This window comes from Microtus oregoni, unplaced genomic scaffold (assembly GCF_018167655.1).
Source record: "Microtus oregoni isolate MIOR12 unplaced genomic scaffold, Mior012 000021F_ref0000039, whole genome shotgun sequence".
Lineage (NCBI taxonomy): Eukaryota > Metazoa > Chordata > Mammalia > Rodentia > Cricetidae > Microtus > Microtus oregoni.
This window is the reverse complement of record NW_024543080.1, coordinates 22,198,153-22,205,460: the sequence shown is the minus strand read 5'-3', so window position 1 is coordinate 22,205,460 and position 7,308 is coordinate 22,198,153.

Here is a 7,308-nt window from a genome sequence, read left to right as displayed (position 1 = left end):
TTGTTGCCCCCTTAATCTTCCTTTCCCTAAATGTCTCGTATTTGCTTCTATGGAGTTTTCTCAGCTGACTCCCACTCACAGGGAGGAACCAAAGGCCTCATGCCGTCCTGCCGGAACCAGCTTAATCCTTTCTAAAACCTGGACCTTTCATGGATCAACGTATGAGTCACTTTATTATGCAAGCCTCCTGTGCCTGTTGGGCTACATATAAAAATAAGATTCAGTGACACCTTGGGCTGGTTCTACAAGGCCAAGAAACCTTCCCATAGTTTCCATTTTGTAGTTGAAATGCCTTTTTAAGGTTTGCATATGTGTACCACATGCATGCCTGGTTTCCATGGAGGTCGGAAGAAGGCATCAGATCTCATGGGACGAGTTAGGAATGGTTGTGAGCCACCATTTGGCTACCATGAACCCAATCTGTGTCCTCAGGAAGAGCAGAAGTGCTCTTGCCTGCTGAGCTATCTTAACCTGTCCCTTTTGAAATGTCTTAAACACTGTCTTTCTGAGACCTTGAACACTTGCTGTGGTGTGTGTTTTTCCTTCCAGCTGGGGATTGAACCCGGAGCCTTGCAAGAGCTTTCTCACTAAACTATGTTTCCCAGCCTTTTTGAATGAAGCATCATGTCCCACTTTAGGTTCAGCTTTATTTGGCCACCGTCTCAACACACGGAGGTTGAGAGCAGTAGTAAGGACGGTTCAGAGCTCTTCTTTTTTTTAATTTCCAGTTTTAGATGGAGTAATTTGTTTATGTCTCCTGGCTTGCTGCTGCCTGGGAGTGTTAGCAAGACTGTCAAGTTCATCAGACACACGTCCTGTTGAACTTCGCTGCTTTAAGGGTCTTGTCTCCAGCTTCTAAGAACTCTTCCTTAGCCCTTCATGGATCACCCACACACACCCTCCCTGTTCCGCGTCCCATCTCTCCTGCCAGCTTCTACCTGCTGCTCAATCCTAAAATAAATGCAGGGCCTTCTTGCAGCTTGGGTTTGATATAAAAGCAGGGCTGTTAGGAGTGCTGCAGAGTAAGAGATGGGCAGTGGGAACTAGACCTTGACAGCTAGGAAGCTGACGTCACAGCCCCCAGGCTACTACTGCCTCTGAATCTAATACCGACCACTTATCCTCTTGTGGCCATGGAGACAAATGGACACATAGAAAGCCTCTTGTTTTAAAAATGATACAGGTGTGCCCTGCTCACAGTAGGAAGGAAATTGCTCAATGACTGGCGAAAGGCAGCCATGTAGGAAGAGGAAAAGAGCTGGTGAGAATCAAACAGGCTGCTGATGGGAAGCCCTGCTCTGAACTCTAGTGACAGCTGTAACCAGTGGGTCTGTATTACACCCTTCATTTCATCTTCCTCTACTTCGTCCTTGAAGGTTGGACTGCCCGTTATCAGTGGACCCCTATTTTTCTTTTTTTTTCTTTTTTTTTTTCTTTTTTAAATTTATTTATTTATTAAGGATTTCTGCCTCGTCCCCACAACCGCTTCCCCCTATTTTTCATACGTTGCCATATGTATCGTAGGTACTGGGAAACCTTGTTAATGAATGAGTCTGAGCTTGACCATGAGGACTGTGGCAATGTTCTTGACTTACAAAACATCAGAAAACAAGACTTGGGGTTTTTGTTTTGTTACTGTTGTTTTGTTTGTTTTTTGCTTTGTTTTGTTTTCTTCTGAGACAAGGTTTCTCTCACAGAGATCTGCCTGCTGCTACCTGAGTGTGCATTAAAGGCATACACCACCACCCAGTGAGAGACTTGTTTTTAAAATTTAATTTTATATGTGTGAGTGTTTTTCTGCATATATGTCTGAAGACCAGAAAGTCAGATCCCCCGTTACTGGAGTATGTTGATCGTGAGCTGCCGTGTGGGAGCTGGAAACTGAACCCAGTGCTCTTAACCCCTGAGCCATCCCTCCAGTCTATTTAAAAATATTCTTTATCCTACTTTGTTTTGCTTTTATGAAACAGGTCTCAAGGAGCTGGGATTGGTTTGAAACTCAATCTTAGTGGAAGATGACCCTGAACTGATCCTCCCCACCTCAGACCCTGCCGAACTGGATAAACCTTGCTCATTTCACTTCCCAGGTCCACTCTCTTTTGCCATCTGTCCCCAAACCCCTTTCCTTTCCCATCCACGTGTAGAGGTGAGAGAATATCTCTTAATAAACCATGGCGCTGTTTGAAGTATTTATTAGAATGTATTCAGAAAGGACTCCAGACAAAACTCATACCCAGAAGGTTATCTGTTCCAAAGTGCTGGGGAAGTTCCTTAGTCCCTATAACACGTTCTTCCCATAAGAATGAGGCACCTACCTCAAGATGGCTTTTCCAGAGGATTGGGGTTCAACTCCAAGCACTCACATGGTGGCTCACAACCATTCATAATTCCAGTTTCAGGGCAGATGACACCCTTTTCTGACCTTCAAGGACACCGGGCACACGTGTGGTGCACATAAGTAGATGCATGCAAAACACTCATCTAGAAAACAAAAAAGACTTTGATAGTGCACCCACCTACCTACCTGCCTAACCAGAGACTTTGGAAAAAGCAAATCGAAAATAGTACTGAGAAATATATAGGTCAAATATATAGTTCAGAATGACCAATTGCATGTACACAAAATGAGAAGAAGACCTTAAAAGTAGGCTACGTGCAAAAGCCTAGCCCAAAGCATGACACCATGGTGTGTCTTGGACCACACTAATAGCAGTGACAGTAGAAACAAGGGACTTCCATTGATTGGCTCCTCAGCCTTCACTGTTCTAAACATTTTGTGATTATCAGCTCATTTGATATTCATGAACAACTTGCCATAAGGACATCAGCCTAGTATGATTTTCATTTCTAATGAGAAAACTGGGGCCCAGAATAGATAAGTAATAACCCAAAGTCAAGAAGTGGGAACCCAGATTCGATAGGGTCTTTGCTAATAGTTTCAGTGCCCGAAGTAGAATCATCCTTGTTGCGTTGCCACCAAATTGCTCTCTGAACTTCTCACTGCGCTGTGGAGTCTTCGTGTGTGAGGACGCCAGACGGAACGGTCTCCCCAGACCAGGATATGGAGGGCCTGGAAAGCCACTCCAATGCTTGAAAAGACTGAGGCTCCTTAACCGGAAGTTTAAGAGCTGTCAGGTGAAAGTGTAGCTTCTGGGGAATCACCACCTGAGATGGACATACTTAGAACACACCTACGTCTGCAAGACCTCTGCATGGGGAGCCTGAGAGACTCCAAAGGCACACAGCCTGTCCTCAAGGAGTTTCTGGCCTGGATGCAGTGAGGGGCAAAGCAGGGCTCTTTCGCGGAACAGAACGGAGCTGCTGAGCTAGGGGCTGGACCAAAGCAAGGGCCCCAGATGGTCTTCCCCTGGAAGTTCACGTGGCGGTCCCGTAGTCTCCTGGGCTAGCAGCACGTAGAGGTGACCTCCTCCAAGAGAAGCCAGGCAGCATCCCGTGGATCTCAAAGCTTGAGAGCGGGGAGAGGGGAGAGGGAAGCCCTGGGAAGCTGGAGTGTCATTGGTTGATTTCAGTGTTCTCCTCCCACACTGTGGGCGGGGTCACGGCACAGAGAACACAAATTACGTGTTTCAGTGTCTGACTGAGTCCCGGTACAACCCTGTGTACTGCCCAGCTGATTCTCCAGGAAGGTCTGGAAACAATCCAAAACTGTTCGGATAAAAACAAGCGAAACAGAAGATTTGGGCGGCAATGTAGCTCAGAAGTGTGCTTGCAATGAATAATGCCCCTGCACCACATCAACAGGGTGGTGCACACACCTGTAATCCCAGCGAGGAAGGGAAAAAAATGAAAAACTGAATTGTTTATGTGGAGGGAGAGAAGCAAGGAAGATGCTGGTGCTTGACACGCTTCTTGCCTGTCTTGAGTGTGTAATCTGGCCGATCCCGAACTTTGCAGTTTCTGGATCAGTCTTTGAAATCGCTGCCAAACTTGAAATACACAAAATTACATTTTCTGGTTGGAGAAGCTTTTGCTGATCAGCAGTTTGTACCAAATGAGTATTGGAGGAATGACATATTTGGATTACATTTTATTAAATCATAATTCATTACTCTGTAGCACTAACAGAAAATGCATAGTCTCGATTGTGACAGCGTGGGAAGGATATCTTTGTTTAAATGAGAGTGTTAAAGCATTATAAGCAGTATGTCATATCATAAATAATGTGTATATACAACGAGTGTGTATCACATATACAATAAATTCTGTTGGGAGTTATGATTATTTAGACAAAGTGAATAAACACAAGGTAATCAACCTGCTAATTTTTTATTAAGAAATAACATTTTATGCAGAATACACTTCAACTCCTGTTTTGAACTCCAGGGTCACACAAATGAGGGCAAATCTGAGAGATAAATGTCTGTCTTATTAACAGGGCACGGTGGGATGCTTGACCAGCGGCTGTCCAGCTACTCACTCTGTAGACCAGGCTGGCTTCAAACTCACAGATCCACCTGCCTTTACCTCCTGAGTGCTGGGATTAAAGGTGTACACAACCATACCCTGCTTGAAATCTTCAAATATCCTTTCTAGCCATGTGACAAATGAGCCAAGAAATAAACACACTTTCCCCCAAATATAACAAGTCTTTACTCTTCTTACTTTAAAAAACTTTGTACGTGCTCACTTTTTGACTCTGTGCTTGTGCCGTCAACATTTTCACAATAAGGAAAACACTGGATTCTGTCACCAATGTGTTCAGCACACACACACACACACACACACACACACGAGAGAGAGAGAGAGAGAGAGAGAGAGAGAGAGAGAGAGAGAGAGAGAGAGAGACTGCATGGGAACATACCCCATGCTGATTGGAGCCTTGCTAGCCTTCTGGTATTATGATAAGCAATTCTATTACCAGGGTTTTGAGAGAGCCTAGTATTGTCACGAGCTGTTGTAGGGGAGCCTACAATGGTGTGCAAATGCTGGACCATCCCGGGCGCCTCTAAGATTGGTCCTGGAAGATTATGAGTGCACTCCAGATGTCCCTGGAGTGCTCCAAGGAGATGCCACATTAAATCATTTTCATGCTTTGTTGCTGAACAAGGATCGTCCCTCAATGTCAGTCTCTGCTGAGAACATTTCATTAGATTGTCTAGACAAAGTCCAAATGTGTGAGACAGGCTTGCCAATTTAGATAGCAAATTTGACTCTTCTTTAGGTACATCCAGGGTAAAGTAAATTGACAACACATTTTAATTTCCATTAATTGTAGCAGGCTTTTAGGACTGCCTGCCCCCAAATCATGATAAAGAGACTTATTACTAATTACGAAAGCTTGCCCTTATCTTAGGCTTGTTTCTAACTAGTTCTACAACTTAAATCAATCTGTTGCTATTAATCTATGTGCCGTCACATGGCTTGTGGCTTTTACCTCTCCTCTCACATGGCCTGCTTCCTCTGTATCTGGCTGGGGACTCTGCCTTTCTTCTTCCCCAAGAGCACTCTGTCCCCAGAAGTCCTGCTTAGCCTCTTCCTGCCTAGCTATTGGCCATTCAGCTCTTTATTAAACCAATCACAGCGTCACATCTTCACACAGTGTAAAGGAATATTTCACAGCAATTAATTATCTTTAATATACATGTGCTCCCCAAGATATGATGATTCAACTTGGTTTCTGTGAAAGAAAGCACCCATACAACATCTTGTTTCTCAACCCATTTCAGAGTTCAGCAGATCCTATGAGACAGATTTACAGAGCGGAGACTATCATAAAACAGGCCTTCTGTTAGACTTCTATCCAACTGTAGACCATGTTCTTAGCACGTTTAGAGTGGAAAAGGTCTATTTATGCTGTTAGGTAGGCTAGGTTTACTAAATGTAGTTTTAAGACATTTTCATCATGCAATAGCTTTATCAGGGCACCGTGGGCTGAGTGGCATCAATAATGGGTCTCATGTTCTGCTCATGCTCTGATTCTCCCATTCGGACGACTCTGGATGAGGCTGGCTATAGACAACGCTTACCACTTTGTTCCATTGATTTTTGCTTTCCTGCAAGCTCATCCGCAGTTTTAACCTGCTGTCCTGTGCTAAGGCTTTTGCGATTTTTTTCACAAGTCTACGGCCCACTTGATGGTGAGGGCTGGTGACTGCTCAATGTGAGGAACAGACCCTGCTCCTGACACACCACGGCAGACTTCTGCCCCAGATGCCTGCTTCCTGGTGGGTCCTGAGGACCCACAGCACAACGGTCAAAACCTGCCGGACAACCTTCCAGTTTTCTCCTTGTTAACTTGTTCTTACACCAAGGCAGATCACCATATAAACCACTTCAAGGGATACGTTCTCCACTTAATGAAAAGCAGAGAGCCCAAGCAGCAAACCCAGTTTGACTAAGAACTCTAAAGATGTGAACAATTAAAGTTTGTATTTGATGGTGGCGACACTCACGTTTCTCCCCGGTAGCCAGAGACTGATTTGTAACATTGATTGGCTCGCTTAGCAATGTGACAATGCTCTCGTTCCTGAGAGATATCTTCTGGCACGGCGGAAGTGATGGTGCTGAATTCTAAACTGTGGCCAAGAGCTGAGTTAGCTGAATCACCAGCTTTTTCTTGTCAGAGCCAAAGTTAGACTGTATGCAAGAAGCCAGGGGCTGGGCTGTAGTTTATTGGTAGAGCACTTGTCTGCAGTGTGTGTGTGTGTGTGTGTGTGTGTGTGTGTGTGTGTGTGTGCGGCGGGGGGAGCATCTCCACCACAGCCAACAGAGTAACGATCTGAAGGAGGGAAGACAGTTGGTTCAAACTTCAGGAGTCTGGCCCCGAGTAGTTTATTTTAGGGGTATTTAGCACAGCACAATTTGGTGGAAACTTTCCTGGAGATCATTAACTCAGCCCTGGGCACAGCACAGCACAGCACAGCACAGCACAGCACAGCACGCGTGAATGTCCTTGAGGAACAAAGCTAAAGAAAGATCAGAGGTAACTGCATCGAAATTCTTTGTAAAGTACACGTGACACCTTCCACAAAGATGGGCTTATAGATTGATGGCAAAGCCTTATGATAAGGGTCTGAGGGAGGATCTGGTGTGGTCCTGGCCACACAGTGCAAAGGTCACCAGGCTGTTAACCACGTCCCTTCCCAGACTTCTGGGTGGATGACTGGTTCTGCATCCCCCCCCCCCCCCGCTTCCCCCTTTGAAAGAACAACCCCATGTTCTTCCCAGGTTCCTTCTGGCTTTATCTGTGAGCACAAAGACCTCAGTGCCTTGTCTAGCATTCACCAAGCCCCAGACTCAACTCCCAACACAATGAAAGAAGAAAAAAGCTAGCATACTGGCTCTGTC